Below are 16,578 nucleotides of genomic sequence, written 5' to 3' on the forward strand. Positions count from 1 at the left end.
AGTTAAAGGGGCTGGGATGGAGCAAGTCACTGTGAAGGAATTTTTCTGGGGGATTTTTGGAGTAGAATTATAACTGCCCTTGCAGCTTGAGTATTGCCATTTGCATCACCATCGAGTCTAACTAACAAAACATTGCAGAATGGAACATTATTCTCCAAGAGTTGCAAATACCTCAATGTCATAATATCCACAAGCCATCTTTGATATGGCACCATTCATCCCCTTGAGCCAACCACATGTCTTCCAGCATCTAAAACTCTTCACACCTCTACAAGTAAAGGTGAGTGTAGGTGAGGAGGAAGGTCCGGGGAGGATAGACAGGTCAAGGGGGCAGGATGAAGTTAGTAGGTAGGAAATGGAGCTGCGGCTTGAGGTGGGAGGAGGGGATAGGTGAGAGGAAGAACAGATTAGGGAGGCAGGGACGAACTGGGCTGGTTTTGGGATGCAGTAGGGGGAGGGGAGATCTTGAAGCTTGTGAAATCCATATCGATACCATTGGGCTGCAAGGTTCTCAAGCGAATATGAGTTGCTGTTCCTGCAACCTTCGGGTGGCATCATTGTGGCATTGCAGGAGGCCCAGGATGGACATGTCGTCTAAGGAATGCGAGGGGGAGTTGAAATGGTTCGCGACTGGGAGGTGCAGTTGTTTATTGCAAACCGAGCCTCCGCTTGGTTTCCCCTATGTAGAGGAAACCACACCGTGTACAGCAGATGTGCAGGTGAACATCTGCTTGATGTGGAAAGTCACCTTGGGGCCTGGGATGGGGGCGAGGGAGGAGGTGTGGATGCAAATGTAGCACTTCCTGCGGTTGCAGGGGAAAGTGCCAGGTGTAGTGGGGCTGGAGGGGAGTGTGGAGCGGACGAGGGTGTCCCGGAGAGTGTGGTCTCTCCGAAAGGCAGACAAGGGTGGGGTTGGAAAAATGCCTTTGGTGGTGGGGTCGGATTGTAGATGACGGAAGTGTTGGAGGATGATGTGTTGTATCTGGAGGTTGGTGGGGTGGTATGTGAGGACGAGGGGGATTCTCTTTTGGTGGTTATTGTGGGGACGGGGTGTGAAGGATGAGTTGCCGGAAAGGCGGGAGAAGCAGTCAAGGGAGTTCTTGACCACTGCGGGCATGATGTTGCGGTCCTTGATAAAGGAGGACATCTGAGATGTGCGGGAGTGGAATGCCTCACCCTGGGAGCAGATGCGGCGGAGGTGAAGGAATTGGGAATAGGGGATGGAATTTTTGCAGGAAAGTGGGTGGGAGGAGATGTATTCTAGGTAGCTGTGGGAGTCGGTGGGCTTGAATTAGAAATCGGTTTCTAGCTGGTTGCCTGAGATGGAGACAGAGAGGCCAGGAAGGTGAGGGATGTGTTGGAGATGGTCCAGGTGAACTTGAGGTTGGGGTGGAAGTGTTGGTGAAGTGGATGAACTGTTCGAACTCCTCTTGGGAGCACAAGGCGGCGGTGATACAGTTATCAATGTAACAGAGGAAGAGGTGGGATTTAGGGCCACTGTAGGTACGAAAGAGGGACTGTTCCACGTAACCTACAAAGACGCAGGCATAGCTTGGGCCCATGCGGGTATCCATGGCCACCCTGTTTGTCTGTAGGAAGTGGGAGGAATCGAAAGAGAAGTTGTTGAGGGTGAGGATGAGTTCGACTAGGTGGATGAGGGTGTTGGTGGAGGGGGACTGGTCGGGCCTGTGGGACAGGAAGAAGTGGAGGGCCTTGAGGCCGTCTGCATGGGGACTGCAGGTATATCGGGACTGGCCGTCCATGGTGAAAATGAGGTGTTGGGGACTGGGGAATTGGAAGTTCTGGAGGAGGGGGAGAGCGTGGGTTGTGTCACAGATGTAGGTAGGGAGTTCCTGGACTAAGGGGGAGAAAATGGAGTACAGATAGGTGGAGATGAGTTCGGTGGGGCAGGAGCAAGCGGAGACAATAGGTTGACCAGGGCAGGCGGGTTTGTGGATTTTGGGAAGGAGATAGAAATGGGCCATGCGGGGTTGGGGAACAATGAGGTTGGAGACTGTGGGTGGGAGGTCACCTGAGGTGATGAGGTTGTGGATGGTTTGGGAGCTGATGGTTTGGTGCTTGGGCGTGGGTTCATGATCCAGGGAGCGGTAGGATGAGGTGTCGGAGAGTTGGCATCTGGCTGCAGCAATGTAGAGGTCAGTGTGCCGTACAACAACTGCTCCGCCCTGGTCTGTGGGTTTTATGGTGAGGTTGGGATTGGAGTGGAGGGCTGCCCGTTCTGCGCGGGAGAGGTTGGAGTGGGTGAGAGGGGTGGAGAGGTTGAGGCGATTGATGTCTTGACAGCAGTTGGAGCTGAAGAGGTCGAGGGAGGGTAGGAGGCCTGGGGGTGGTGTCCATGAGGAGGACTTGTGTTGGAGGCGGATGAAGGGGTCATCAACATATGCCCATCTTCCTTTGATGTTCAATGACACTGCTATTGTTAAGTCCCCCCAGCACCAACATTCAGGCACAGCAATTGAATAGAAACTTAACTGGACTAACCATGTCAATAAGAAAACTAATTCAGAGGCTGAGAATCCTGCAGCAAGCACATTCAGACCCCCAAGAACCTGCCCACCATCTACTTTGCATAGGTGGAAGAGGTGTGGTGGAATATTCTCCATTCCCTGGATGAGTGAAGGCTTGATGGGCCAAATAGCCTGTCAGCACAACGTAGAGATTCTACAAATACACCTCCAACACTCGATGAAGGGTCAAAGCCCGAAACGTCAGCTTTTGTGCTCCTAAGATGCTGCTTGGTCTGCTGTGTTCATCCAGCTCTACAATTTGTTATCTCAGATTCTCCAGCATCTGCAGTTCCCATTATCTCGAAGTCCAAGTAGCCTGGTTTATTTGTACTGTATTCACCACATTATACATTCATTCCTCTATCACTGGCATAGATCAGCAACAGCATGTACTACCTACAGGATGCACTGTAGCAACTCACTAAGGTACCTTTGATAAAGCCTCCCAAACAAGTGATGTCTACCATTTAAAAGTAGATGGAGAGTCGACGATTGGAGAACACCAACATCTACTAGTTCTCCTGCCAAGCCATACCCCATCCTGACTTGGATCTTCCATGTTGCAGCTTTTCCCATGCTGCTGAATCAACAACCTGGAACTGTTTCCAAATATCACTACAGGTGCAATTACCCCATAGTGAGTAAAATTCCTCAAGAAAGGGTCACTGCTATATTTGCAAAGGTAGTAATGGTTTTGCAACAAATGTTGTCTTTATTCAATGATGCTCGCATCCCAGAAGTTAATTGGAAGAAAAATGAAGCCCACTTCCATTCTGGAGTTGAGTTTTGTTCATTTAACGTCTACATATCAAATTCAGATACCACTATTATCAAATAGTAATATTATCAAATGCTCACATTCTGGATTATCTAAACTAAAACTGCCACTAAATAAAAATGAATTTCTTACCACAATATGTCAGGGAACCACCTGAGAAAGAGGCTCCTCTCCCCCAATTCAGTAGGTCTTTAGGATAATATTCCAGTATTTAAAATTCTGGCGAGGACAGTTTCGGCCTAAAATATTAGAATTTCTGGATGTCTTGGGCACCCTCTTCATAGAAGGACAATCATGAACTATTGGTATACTGAATCAAGCGCCGAAGTCTACAGTTTTTAATTCTTATGAAGCCAGTCACAAAACACTGCCGCAGTCTGAAAGCTGTTTTCCCCCATGGCTTAAGTAAAGTGATTAAAAGAATAGCATTGGAAAATACACAACAGCGCTAGAACCAGCAACAATAAAGAATGTCAATATTGGCTGAGCATTCAATAGCTATCCTTTGTAATATCAGAAATCCCTGGGGTAAATCATATCATTTTTGTTGCAGATTAGTTCTGATGGTACTGAATTTATGGAGAATAAAATTTATCAGCACTGAATTTTCTTGTATGCATGCATTATTTGACTCTGAAATATGCAGAAGAGTGATTGGTTTAAAAAGAACATGCTGTTAATACTTCAATTAATGCGTACGAAATGCAACGTCATCAGAACATAACAGGAAAATACTGTGGATCCTGGAGACCTCAACACAAGCATAATGTAGTTATGGTCAACTCACCCTTCTCAGCAGAGAGCTCCATGATCAATAATTGGATTGAAAACGACATCTACATTATCTGACAGTACCTACTAATATTTGAAAGTGTCAAGATCTTTTTTGTTTGCTTATTAGAATGCTTCCAACCTCATCAGCAGGCTTCTCCAAAGTTCATCAACTAATTTACCTGTTGTGCTTTCCATTGGCATTTTAATCCTTTTCCTCAGAATTAAAATATTGTGGACACAAAATCTAATTCCCATAAGGCATTTATAATGGTCACCTCATTGACAGGGCATGAATTCACAGGCTTATACCAAACAGCAATAGAAGATTATTTTCCCCACCAAGTTTTACTGGTAAGTGTCTCCTAAGATGTTTCTTCATTTCATAATATTTATCAAATACCGATATATGTATTTATTTTAAAATATGTTTTAGGACAGTGATAGAAAACATATGCCAACAACACAACTGGAATTGCTGCACTATATTAATGTGGATGATAAGTGTATAGATCCCTCATAGCAAAATTACACATACTCAACATGTGATGGTAATCTCAATCACCGATTCAAATTTTATGCAAACGAGCGTATGTGGAAGAAAAGATAGACCAAAATAACTTGTTGCAACTCACTAAAGGCTTTGGCTAAAGAGTACTATCAAAACCTGCAACTTCTACTACTAGAAGAACAAGAGCAGCATGTACTTGGGAACACAACTACCTGAAAAACAACTTGAACTCAATCATCCTGTTTGAAATTGTATTGCTATTTTGTCACTATCACTGGATTGAAACCTTTGAATTCTCTTCTGAACCACACTCAGGGGGTAACTACAGCACATGGGACTGCAGTTGTTCAAGAAGTAAGCTTATCACTACCTTGTGTTTCAGGCCATAATTGGAATATCTGTTCTCTTGTAGCTTTTCATCTCTGTACTGCTATGTAGATTAGATAATTAAAGTAAACTGATGGAATTAAATTGGAATAGGAATTAAATGAATACAAAAAAAGTGTATTGATCATTTAATTCAAAGAAACAAAGAAACAAAGAAACCTACAGCACAGGAACAGGCCCTTCGGCCCTCCAAGTCTGCGCCGATCAAGATCCTCTGTCTAACCTGTCATCTATTTTCTAACGGCCTGTGTCCATTTGCTCCCTGCCCATCCATGTACCTGTCCAAATATATCTTAAAAGACGCTAAGATGTCTGCTTCTACCACCTCCGCTGGCAACGCGTTCCAGGCGCCCACCACCCTCTGTGTAAAGAACTTTCCATGCATATCTCCCTTAAACTTTCCTCCTCTCACTTTGAACTCATGACCCCTAGTAATTGAGTCCCCCACTCTGGGAAAAAGCTTTTTGCTATCCACTTTGTCTATACCCCTCAGGATTTTGTAGACCTCAATCAGGTCCCCTCTCAATCTCCGTCTTTCTAATGAAAAAATCCAAATCTATTCAACCTCTCTTCATAGCTAGCACCCTCCATACCAGGCGACATCCTGGTGAACCTCCTCTGCACCCTCTCCAAAGCATCCACATCCTTTTGGTAATGTGGCGACCAGAACTGTACGCAGTACTCCAAATGTGGCCGAACCAAAGTCCTATACAACTGCAACATGACCTGCCAACTCTTGTACTCAATACCCCGCCCAATGAAGGAAAGCATGCCATATGCCTTCTTGACCACCCTATTGACGTGCGTTGTCACCTTCAGGAAACCATGGACCCGAACACCCAGATCTCTCTGTTCATCAATTTTCCCTAGGACTTTTCCATTTATTGTATAGTTCACCCTTGAATTTGATCTTCCAAAATGCAACACCTCGCATTTGCCCGGATTGAACTCCATCTGCCATTTATCTGCCCAACTCTCCAGGCTATCTATATTCTGCTGTAATTTCTGACAGTCCCCTTCACTATCAGCTACTCCACCAATCTTAGTGTCATCAGCAAACTTGCTGATCAGACCTCCTACACCTTCCTCCAGATCATTTACATATATCACAAAACAGCAGTGGTCCTAGCACAGATCCCTGTGGAACACCACTGGTTACAGGTCTCCAATTTGAGAAACTCCCTTCTACTACTACCCTCTGTCTCCTGTTGCCCAGCCAGTTTTTTATCCATCTAGCTAGCACACCCTGGACCTCATGTGACTTCACTTTCTCCATCAGCCTGCCATGGGGAACCTTATCAAATGCCTTACTGAAGTCCATGTATATGACATTTACAGCCTTTCCCTCATCAATCAACTTTGTCACGTCCTCAAAGAATTCTATTAAGTTGGTAAGACATGATCTTCCCTGTACAAAACGATGTTGCCTATCACTGATAAGCCCATTTTCTTCCAAATGGGAATAGATCCTCTCCCTCAGTATCTTCTCCAGTAGCTTCCCTACCACTGACGTCAGGCTCACCAGTCGATAATTACCTGGATTATCCTTGCTGCCCTTATTAAACAGGGGGACAACATTAGCAAGTCTCCAGTCCTCTGGGACCTCACCTGTGTCTAAGGACACTGTAAAGATATCTGTTAGGGCCCCGGCTATTTCCCCTCTCGCTTCCCTCAGTAACCTGGGATAGATCCCATCCGGACCTGGGGACTTGTCCACCTTAATGTCTTTTAGGATACCTAACACTTCCTCCTTCCATGTCAATTTGACCTAGACTAAGCAAACATCTATCGCTAACCTCAACATCCGACATGTCCCTCTCCTTGGTGAATACCGATGCAAAGTACTCGTTCAGAATGTCACCCATTTTCTCTAACTCAGCGCATAACTTTCCTTCTTTGTCCTTAAGTGGGCCAATCCTTTCTCTAGTTACTCTCTTGCTCTTTATATATGAATAAAAGGCTTTGGGATTTTCCTTAACCATGTTTGCCAGCAATATCTCATGTCCTCTCTTAGCCCCCTTAATCCCGTTTTTCAGATTCGCTGTACATTCCCGATATTCTTGCAAAGCTTCGTTTGTCTTCAGTCGCTAGACCTCATGTATGCTTCCTTTTTTCTCTTGGCTAGTCTCACATTTTCACCTGTCATCCATGGCTCCCTAATCTTGCCTTTTCTATTCCTCATTTTCACAGGAACATGTCTCTCCTGCACGCTAATCAACCTGTCCTTAAAAGCCTCCCACATATCAAATGTGGATTTACCTTCAAACAGTTTCTCCCAATCTACGTTCCTCAGATCCTGCCGAATCTTGGTATATCTTCGTATTCAAATTTAACAATTCCTGCTATTCTTACTCATTCCAAATTTTCACTGTTCAGCCATTGAAGCTAATGGTTTCAGCTGCCTCGGTCTTAATTTCTAAAATTGCCTCCCTAATCTATTCCCTGCTCTTCTACTTTAAGATACCCTTTAAAATTCACCTCTGAATGCAATTTTAATTATGTTGACCTAATACATCTTTATGTGGCTTGGTGTCAAATTTTGTTTAATAATGCTCCTGTCAAATGCCTTAGGATGCTTCATTATGCTAACGGCACGTGGCATGAGTGCAAGTAGTTGATGATATTAGTATGTTCACGCTGGGGAATACTGTACCATATTTGCAGATGATCAGAAACAAGGCAAATGAGTTCCTGGTCAAAGAGCTCTCTTGCAAAGATGTTAATTTTCTGATGCATATTATTCTAATAGGTACAATTACAACAACATTTAAAACACATTTGGACAGATACACGAATAAAATTTTTAGAGGGATATGGGTCAAATGCAGGTAAATGGGACGAGTTCAATTTAGGAAACCATGGGTGAGTTGGATCAAAGAGACCATTCCTGTGCTGTATACCTCTATGACCTTATTTTTCAAAGGTTCAAGATTTGCCATTAAGATTGGTGAAACACATTCCCATTTTGCAGTCAACAATTGAGACAGAGCTGACTCTTTCAGAAATATATTGCATCACTTGGCAGTCTGTGTGTGGGTGGTAGTTGGCCTCCCCTATTGAAAAACTTACTGTTTTGCTGTACAAAGGTTGCCAGCAAATGCAAGGCTTAGTTAGTAAACCAGAATTTTAGCTCTTAAATGGCTTGAACCATTATAAGTTCCTTGCCCAAACAGATTATCAAAACGTTTCTTCTAAGTCAATCAAATGGCTGATTAACATGAAAGGACTGCATCTATGGATGCATCACTAGTTTGTGTGTCAATATATGGTTTGTGCGCAACTTGTTACACTTCGGAGTATGCATTATTCCGGTTTTATTTTAAAAATATATAATTTGCATTTTCCGCTTGGGAGTACTTAAAGTATAAACAGCATGCTTTTTAAAATGATTATATCCAAATAAACCCTCAATCAATTTCTAAACAAAGCCAATCATGATCATTTCAGCTTCGACCTTCTTTCAGGGACTGTTGCAATTTCAGGCAGATGTTCTTCAAGCACTTAGAGAATAAGAGATTGGATCAAATAGCCTAATTCTGCTCCTGCGAGTCTGCACTGCCATTCAAATCATGGCTGCTATGTTTATCGACCCCATTCCATGTATCCCTTGATCCTCTTATTAATTAAGAACCTGTCTTAAATACACTCAATGATGTGGCCTCCATAGGCTTCTGTGGCAATGAATTCACACCCTCTGTCTGAAGAAATTCCTCCTCATCTCGCTTCCAAGGAGTTGTCCCTTCACTCTGAGGCTGTGCCTTTGGCTCCTAGTCTCCTGGTACTGGAGCCATCTTCCCTTTATCATTCTATCCAGACCTTTCAGTATTCTGAAAGCTTCAATCAGCTTTCACCACCATCCTTCTAAAATCCAATGCTCAGAGTATCAATCATTCCTCATAGGGTAAACCCTTCATCCCCTGGATCATTCTTGTGGCCTCCTGTGGTCCCCTCCTATATTCCAAATGTCATCTAACTAGAGCTCTGTACTGCTGAAGCTGCATATCTCTGCTCCTGTATTCTAGGCCTTGAAGTAAATGTGAACATTGCATTTGATTTCCTAACTGCCAGCTGAACCCACATTTTAATCTTAAGACCATCTTGAACTAGGACTCCCAAGTCCTCTTGTGCTTCAGATTTTTGAACCTCTTCCCCATTTAGAAAGAATAGGTGCATCGGCTATTTTCTACCAAGTACATAACCTCATACTTTTCCACATTTGCATTCCATGTGCCACTTGGTTGCCCACTCCCCTAGCCTATGCAAGACCTTCTGCAGCCTCCACACTTCCCCATCCCTACCTGAACCCTATCCCGCCCCAGATATCTTTGTGTTATCTGCAAATTTAGCAACAATACCCTCAGCTCCTTCATCCTGATTATTAATGTAAAATGTGAATAATTGTGGTCTCAAAACTGACACATGCAAAACTCCACTAGTCACTGGCTGCTATCCTGAAAATGATCTCCTCACCGTCTGTTTGCCAGTCAACTTATCCTCTATCCATCCCAGTACATTGCCCCTAACACCACAAACTTGTCTTATTTAACAGCCTCCTGTTTGGAACCTTGTCAAAGATATTTTGGAAATCCAAATAGATCAAATCGATTGGCTCTCCTTTGTCTAACTTGCTCATTATCTCCTCAAAGAATTCAAAATATTTGTCAAGCATGACTACCCCTTAAGGAAGATGTCTGACTCAGCCCTATTTCACCAAGTACTCTGCAATCTCATCCTCAACAATGGACACTAAATTGTTACTAGAGGTCAGGCTAACGGGCCTATTGTTTCCTGTCTTTTGCCTCCCTCCCTTCTTGAACAGGAATGTTACAATTACCATTTTCCAGTCCTTTGGGACCCCCTCTAACTCCAGTAATTCCTTAAAAGATCACCATCAATGCCACAGCAATCTCCTTCAGAACTCTCATGTTGGTCCATCTAGTCTAGGTCATTTATCCATCTTTAGATCTTACAACTTCCTTAGCACCTTCTCTTTACTGATGACCACTACAGTCACCTCTGCTCTGACTCTTTTGAAGTTCTGGTGTATTACTGGTGTCTTCTACTGTGAAAACTGATGCAAAATACATACTCACTTTCGCCACCATTTCTTTGTTTCCCATTACTACTTTTCCATCCTCATTTTCCAGTGGTCCAGTGTCCACTCTTATCTCTATCTTACCTTTTATACAATTTAAAAAACTTCTTGTCATATTTTCTATTACTAGGTAACTTACATTAATATTTCATTATCTCTCCCTTTATTGCTTTTTTTTTAAGGTATCCTCTGCTTTTAAAAAGAAGCTGTCCAGTCTTCTGACTTCGAGCTAATCTTCACCACATTGCATGCTTTTCCAGGTCACTGACCTCCCTTGTCCGTCAAGATTTACCCATTCCCCTCCCTTAGTGTATATCATTATGCTTTGTTGCCTTTGACTTACATTTCCCTCTACCTATAGTTTCAAAAATAAATTTGATTTTTACAGCTTTGATGTGCAGTGACCTAAACAAATCACTACTTGCATAATGATATAAACAATTGCTTTCATAACACTAATTGTAACACTCCAGTTTGCTAGTCAGCATTCAGACAGACTGAAACTATAATATCAGGATTAGTGTTTGCATGTTTGATTTGAGTTGGAGAAAATCAGAATAGTGACTAAAAAAAAGTTAACCTGAAACACACACAGTACGTTTTTGTTAAAGGAACAGCAACTCCAAACCAGATTCTGTACAGAAAACGAGAAAGACAGGTCCTGCCACATATTTGTACTAGATCTTGCATTAACCACCAATCTAGTTTTATTTAGCTTACAGTCAGAAACAAGAAGAAAATCTCACCTTTCAAAAAAATATAGGATATTTAATAAAACTGTTGCCGCTTCTGTAGGGGAAGAGTCACAAGTGTCCGAAGTTAGTTCATCGGAAGTGAAACAGATCCTACAAGTACTCAGCAGTTAAATTTGACACACCTGCCCCCATTTACTATTGTGAGCAATTGAGATGATTGACTAATAAAACACGAGTTACTGATAAGCTGTAATATAGAAACAGGCGCGTCTCCTTGGTGAAGCAGGCGCCTCCCTATTTCTCAATGATTGTACCGAACAGGTTTCTAACAAATCAAGGTTATATGTTATGGCAGGCATTAATATGGTCACAAGTGCGTGTGATAGCAAGGTGGCTGAATAATTATGATAATGCCACCTATAATCAGTTTTCCACAATAATCACAATCTCAGATTGATACATATTATTGATACACAGACTTGCAATGCATTCCCTAAAATACAGCCCAGAGCTCTGTCCAATAATGCAACATTACAGTCAGGCAGAGATTGAAAAATGTCTAAAAAGGCAGTGTTCATTTTACAAATGCATGGTGCATTTGTTTGTTGTGTGCGTCTACAGTAATATTTAGGAAAAATAATTATGAATACTAAATGCATAAGGTGCAAACCAGGAGTGGAATTTGATTGTAATGTTAATGAGATCGATAGTATTAATTTGCTTATGCCAGTTTATACCTGTTTTGGTGTATCACGCTGAGTCATTTATAAAACAAGGTGGTACTGAAATTGCTCTCCGATATCTTAGTTCTTGGAGAAGCTATAGGTTTATATTCTTGTGGCTAATAATACATTTCATATCTGTGGCCTCTTAGAAAATATCTTAGTAAGCTGATGGAGGTCAGTAAAGTTGGGTATTGAGAAAAGTTAATTTGGTTTATTGTAGCTTATCCCTCTGGTCTTTAAATTTTTTTCTATTGTGACATCTGATTATATTCTGAATGAGACATTTATTTTGACTTTCATTCCCTTAAATGGTAAGTTATTCAAAATATCTTATTCCACAAGTAAAAATGTAGGGGGTAGTTTTCTTCAGATGCTACTTGTGGGTTTGGGCTATGGGGAAGAAAGGTGTTAGGTGGCATGAGAAAAAAACAAGTAAATGAGCAAAAACAAGGCATGATAAATAGATTTTCCAATGGCTACGCAGTTGTTTTTCCAGCATCCATGGGAATTGCTCAGGAAATTGAGTTTTTCATGGGGCAATTCCCCACATGCATGCAAACATCGTAAACTCTTGGTTTAAATTGGAGACTTCAGAAGGGTCTGATGAAGTTAAGTAAAGTAGTTATACAGGAAAAGGTAGATTATTAAATATATAATCTAGTTTTGAGTAAACACTCGAAGCATATCTCCTAATTACCTCATGCAACCCGCAACTACACCTCCCCTAGAGACTTACAACACCCAATCCCTGACCTGGTGTCCTCCCTTCCCATCCACCAGAATCAATCCAACTTGACCTCAAACATTACCCCACCCCACCTCCACCTTGGGCCCCACACCACTGGACCTTGCCAACCACCCTGGACCAAATCTCTCACTCAGCCCTGCTAGATCTAACCTGATCTGTCTCTCCCCTCAATTCACTGCCGACTCCCTGTCACCAGGTCCAGACCCCTACCCAGAACTGACCCCTGACTCCCTCTTCCTCTGTCAGACCAGATTTCAGAGCTGGGTTCTGATGAAGTGTCACTGGACTCGTAAAATTAACTCTGCTTTCTCTCCATAGATGCTGCCAGACATGCTGAGTTTCACCAGCAATTTCTTTGTTGTTTCACATTATTTAAACTGCTGATACAGATATTGTAGGGAGTGAAGAGACTTAATAAGACCATAACAAATAGGTTGTTTGTTTGGGTCCTCCAGCCAGCCGTGCCATTTAATAGGATTATGGTTGATCCAACATTCGTCACACCCACTTTCCTCTCTTTTCCCTGTAACCTTTAATTCTTTGACTGATCCAGAATCTATCGGCTTTAAATATATGCAAGGAGTCTGCCTTCACTGCTGTCTGTGGCAAGGAGTTCCAAAGACTCTCAACCTTTTGAGAGCAGAAATTCCTCCTCATCTCAGTTTTAAAAATTTGCCCCTTAATTCTGAGACTATGTTTTCTGGGCCTAGATTCTCCTATGAGGGGAAACATCCTTTCCTTACCCTGTCAAGCCTCTTAAGAACCTTATAATTTTTGCCCTTCTGTTTTACAGAAACACAACTCAGGGGGATTTCAGTCCCTGCAGTAGTTTGAACCTTCTTGGGGCATGGGGCCCACATATTCTGATTTCAAATCCAGCCCTCACTACCTGCAGTGTTATTAAATCAGCAGCCATGGAGTTGAGAGCAGCAGTAGGTTGTTATAGCATAACAACCATATGAGAGAGTTGAATGGATAAACTGTTGTGAAGTATTCTCATTTTGACAATGCTAAGTTAGAAATCAATGGCTGAATCTGATCACTGTCTACTTACACAAGGCTATACAAAAATCATTGTAAATATTGTTCACATACTTTAGCAGATCCTCACAGATTACATATCTTCTTCTATATCACGTCTCAACTACCCTTGATGGAAAAACAAGCAAAACCAACAGATGACACATACCAGTGTGACTCGTCTTGTCTACTTAAACATAGAGCACAAATATAACCACAATGTTCATGTTCAAATCCTATTGGGCTCTTTCTAACTTTTTTCCCCCTCTGGGACAGTAGTTGTGAGCTTCAGCTCTGACATTTTTCTCTTCCTGTGGCTAGTGAATTCTTTGCTCACATTGAACTCAACATCATGAAGTTTAATGACAGTGATCCTTTACTCCTCGAACAACACAATCCTAGTGCTCTATCCTGGCACTCCACTTGCTTGTTTGGCCTTGTACACTGCTCAGCCCAATGATCTGAATACAGCCAATCAACTAGCAGTGTATGCCATGCTGTGCTGCATGCTGAAATCCCTCAAGTGAGGAGTTGGCACAATACTGATTTGCAGCCTGCCTCAAGGAAAAAAAGGCAGGTCATGATCCACTTTTGACAACATTCAAATGTGGGTGTAGGTGGGCTGTTAAGACATTATATTGGTACCCTATCTTCTAAAATTAATAAATTTACATACTTGCAAACAGCAAAAAATGCTAACATCTACTTTGCACATTTTCCATATGAAAACAGCGCTTTTCTGGTCCTAGGTTTATTACTTACTGGCACTAAGCCAATGTGATTGGCAACAGTGGAGAATAGAGCCTCATGTTTCTTCATTCAGTTCTTACACAGCAGCCAAAGTATATCAGGAATTAGTAACTATCAGATAGATTTTGCTGTGCACACACATTTTGTCGAATGTCTGTCATGTTTTTAGAAGTTTTGCTCAGCAGCATTAATTTTACATGAACATTTTAACAGATTGTTGAAGCTTTTATTCACAGTAATATTTCATAATTTTCTGGCTGTAAGAAAACATCTGGACTTTGACACCATTTACAAAATTTGTGTCTTCATCTTGGCCATGGAGGCCATTTTCTTTGTATCCATTAGCACATGTAATCACCTAAACATCAATTGCATTCATTCTTGCAGTGTACTTGAGGATTGGCTAGCTCAGTTGGCTGGGTGGATGCTTTGCAATGTAAAGCGATGCCAACAACATGGGTTCAGTTCCTCTACGAAGCAGATTAAACTCACCATTATTGGCCAACATCCAGTGAGAGATCAGACCTACAGCCCTCTGGGGCTGTGGCAACTTTCCTATGTGGTATTTTTCCACCTAGCACAATAATGTTGTTGGAAGTTCCAGGATTTAGATGCTTTTAAAGAAATAGGGAGAGTGGAAAAAGAAGTGGGGAAGTGGCATTGCTAGTCAGGGCTAGTATAGCAGCTACTGAAAGGCAGTTCGAGAATGATATGTCGACAGAGTCAGTTTGGGTTGAGATCTGGAACAAGAAAGGAGCAGTCACTTTGTTGGTTTTTTTTTACAGACCCCCGAATAGTTGCAGAGAAGTGGAGGAGTGGATTGGGAAGCAGAGACTGGAAAGGTGTAGAAGTCAGAGGGTTGTAGTCATGGGTGACTTCAACTTTCCAAATATTGATTGGAAACATTTTAGTTGTAATAGTTTAGATGGAACAGATTTTGCCCAGTGTGTTCAGGAAGGATTACTGACACAGTGTGTAGATAGACCAACACGAAGAGAGGCCACTTTGGATTTGGTGCTTAGCAATGAACTGGGCCAAGTATTAGACCTGTTGGTAGGTGAGCATTTTGGCAGTAGTGATCATAACTCTGTTGTTTTTACAATAGTCATGGAAAAGGGTAGGTACATACAGGAGGATAAGGTTCATGACTCGGGAAAGGGTCATTATAACTCTGTTAGGCAAGAAGTGGTTAACATAATATGAGAACAGATGCTGTCAGGGAAGAGCACTATTGAAAAGTAGAGATTGTTTAAGGAATGATGCAGTTGAAGATAAGTAAATCCCCTGGGCCTGATGGGATTTATCCAAGGACTCTATGGGAAGTGAAGGAAGAGATCACAGGGCCTTTGCCAATGGTCTTTTCGTCCTCACTGTCCACGGGTATAGTGCCGGAAGATTGGAGCGAGGCAAACGTCATTTTCTTGTTCAAAAAAGGGAACAGGGATAACCCTGGAAATTACAGGCCAGTTAGTCTTATGTCAATGGTGGGTAAATTTTTGGAAAGGGCTTTGAGAGATGGGATTTATGATCACTTGGAAAGGCACAGTTTGATTTGTGATAGTTAGCATGGATTTATGAGGGGTAGATCACAAACTTTACTGATTTCTTTGAAGAGGTGACCAAACACATGGATGAAGGTGGAGCAGTGGATGTGGTCTACATGGATTTAGGTAAGGCATTTGATAAGGTTCCCTATGCTAGGCTCATGCAGAAGGTAAGGAGCCATGGGATAGGGGGAAGTGTGGCAGATTGGATTCAGAATTGGCTGACCCTTAGAAGACAAAGGTGGTAGTGGATTGAAAATATTCAACATGATGCTCAGTTACGAGTGGTGTAGCACAAGGATCTGTTCTGCATCCTCTTCTATTTGTGATTTTTGTAAATAATTTGGGTGAAGGAGTGGAAAGGTGGATTAGCACGAATGATATGAAGGTGGGTTGAGTTGTGGACAGTGTGGAGGGCTGTTCTAGTTTACAAAGGGACATTGATAGGATGCAGAACTGGGCTGAGAAGTGGCAAATGGAGTTTAACCCTGAAAAGTGTGAGGTGATTCATTTTGGAAGGACAAACTTGAAAGCAGAATACAGGGTTAACGGAAAGATTCCTGGCAGTGTGGAGGAGCAGGGGGATCTTGGGGTTCATGTTCACAAAGCTGCCTCCCAGGTGGATAGCGTTGTTAATAAGGCATACGGTGTGTTAACTTTCACTAACAGACAGATCGCGTTGAAGAGCCGTGAAGCTATGCTCCAGCTATACAAAAGCTTGGTTCGGCCACGTCGGAAGTATTGTGCCCAGTTCTGGTCGCCTCATTACAGGTAAGATATGGAAGGATTGGAAAAGGTGCAGAGGAGATTTACCAGGATGTTACCTGGAATGGAGGGAAGGTCTTACGAGGAAAGGTTCAGAGAGCTAGGGCTTTTCTCTTTAGAATGACGAAGGATGAGAGGCGATTTGATAGAGATGTCCAAAATGATAAGAGGTATAAATAGAGTAGACAGCCAGAGATATTGTCCTAGGGTGGAGGTAGCTATTCTGAGAGGGCATAGTTTTAATGTGAGTGGAGGTGGATG

General features: G+C 42.5%; 2 protein-coding genes across 7 annotated transcripts in view; one reads left to right on the top strand and one right to left on the bottom strand.

Moving 5' to 3' along the window:
- The window catches only part of sptssb (serine palmitoyltransferase, small subunit B), a 42,355-nt gene extending 31,375 nt beyond the window's left edge, over positions 1-10,980 (bottom strand). The window contains exon 1 of one of the 2 annotated variants that reach the window (XM_048541591.2): positions 10,817-10,980. The gene's annotated coding sequence lies outside the window, so the exon portion shown is untranslated. Of the gene's footprint in view, positions 1-3,438; positions 3,653-10,816 lie in introns of those variants that run through there. The other variant, XM_059650883.1, reaches the window with a different exon arrangement.
- The window catches only part of LOC125457421 (otolin-1-like), a 220,539-nt gene that overhangs the window by 168,842 nt on the left and 35,119 nt on the right, over positions 1-16,578 (top strand). The window lies entirely within an intron of this gene.

The sequence above is a fragment of the Stegostoma tigrinum genome, chromosome 14 (assembly GCF_030684315.1).
Source record: "Stegostoma tigrinum isolate sSteTig4 chromosome 14, sSteTig4.hap1, whole genome shotgun sequence".
Taxonomy (NCBI): domain Eukaryota; kingdom Metazoa; phylum Chordata; class Chondrichthyes; order Orectolobiformes; family Stegostomatidae; genus Stegostoma; species Stegostoma tigrinum.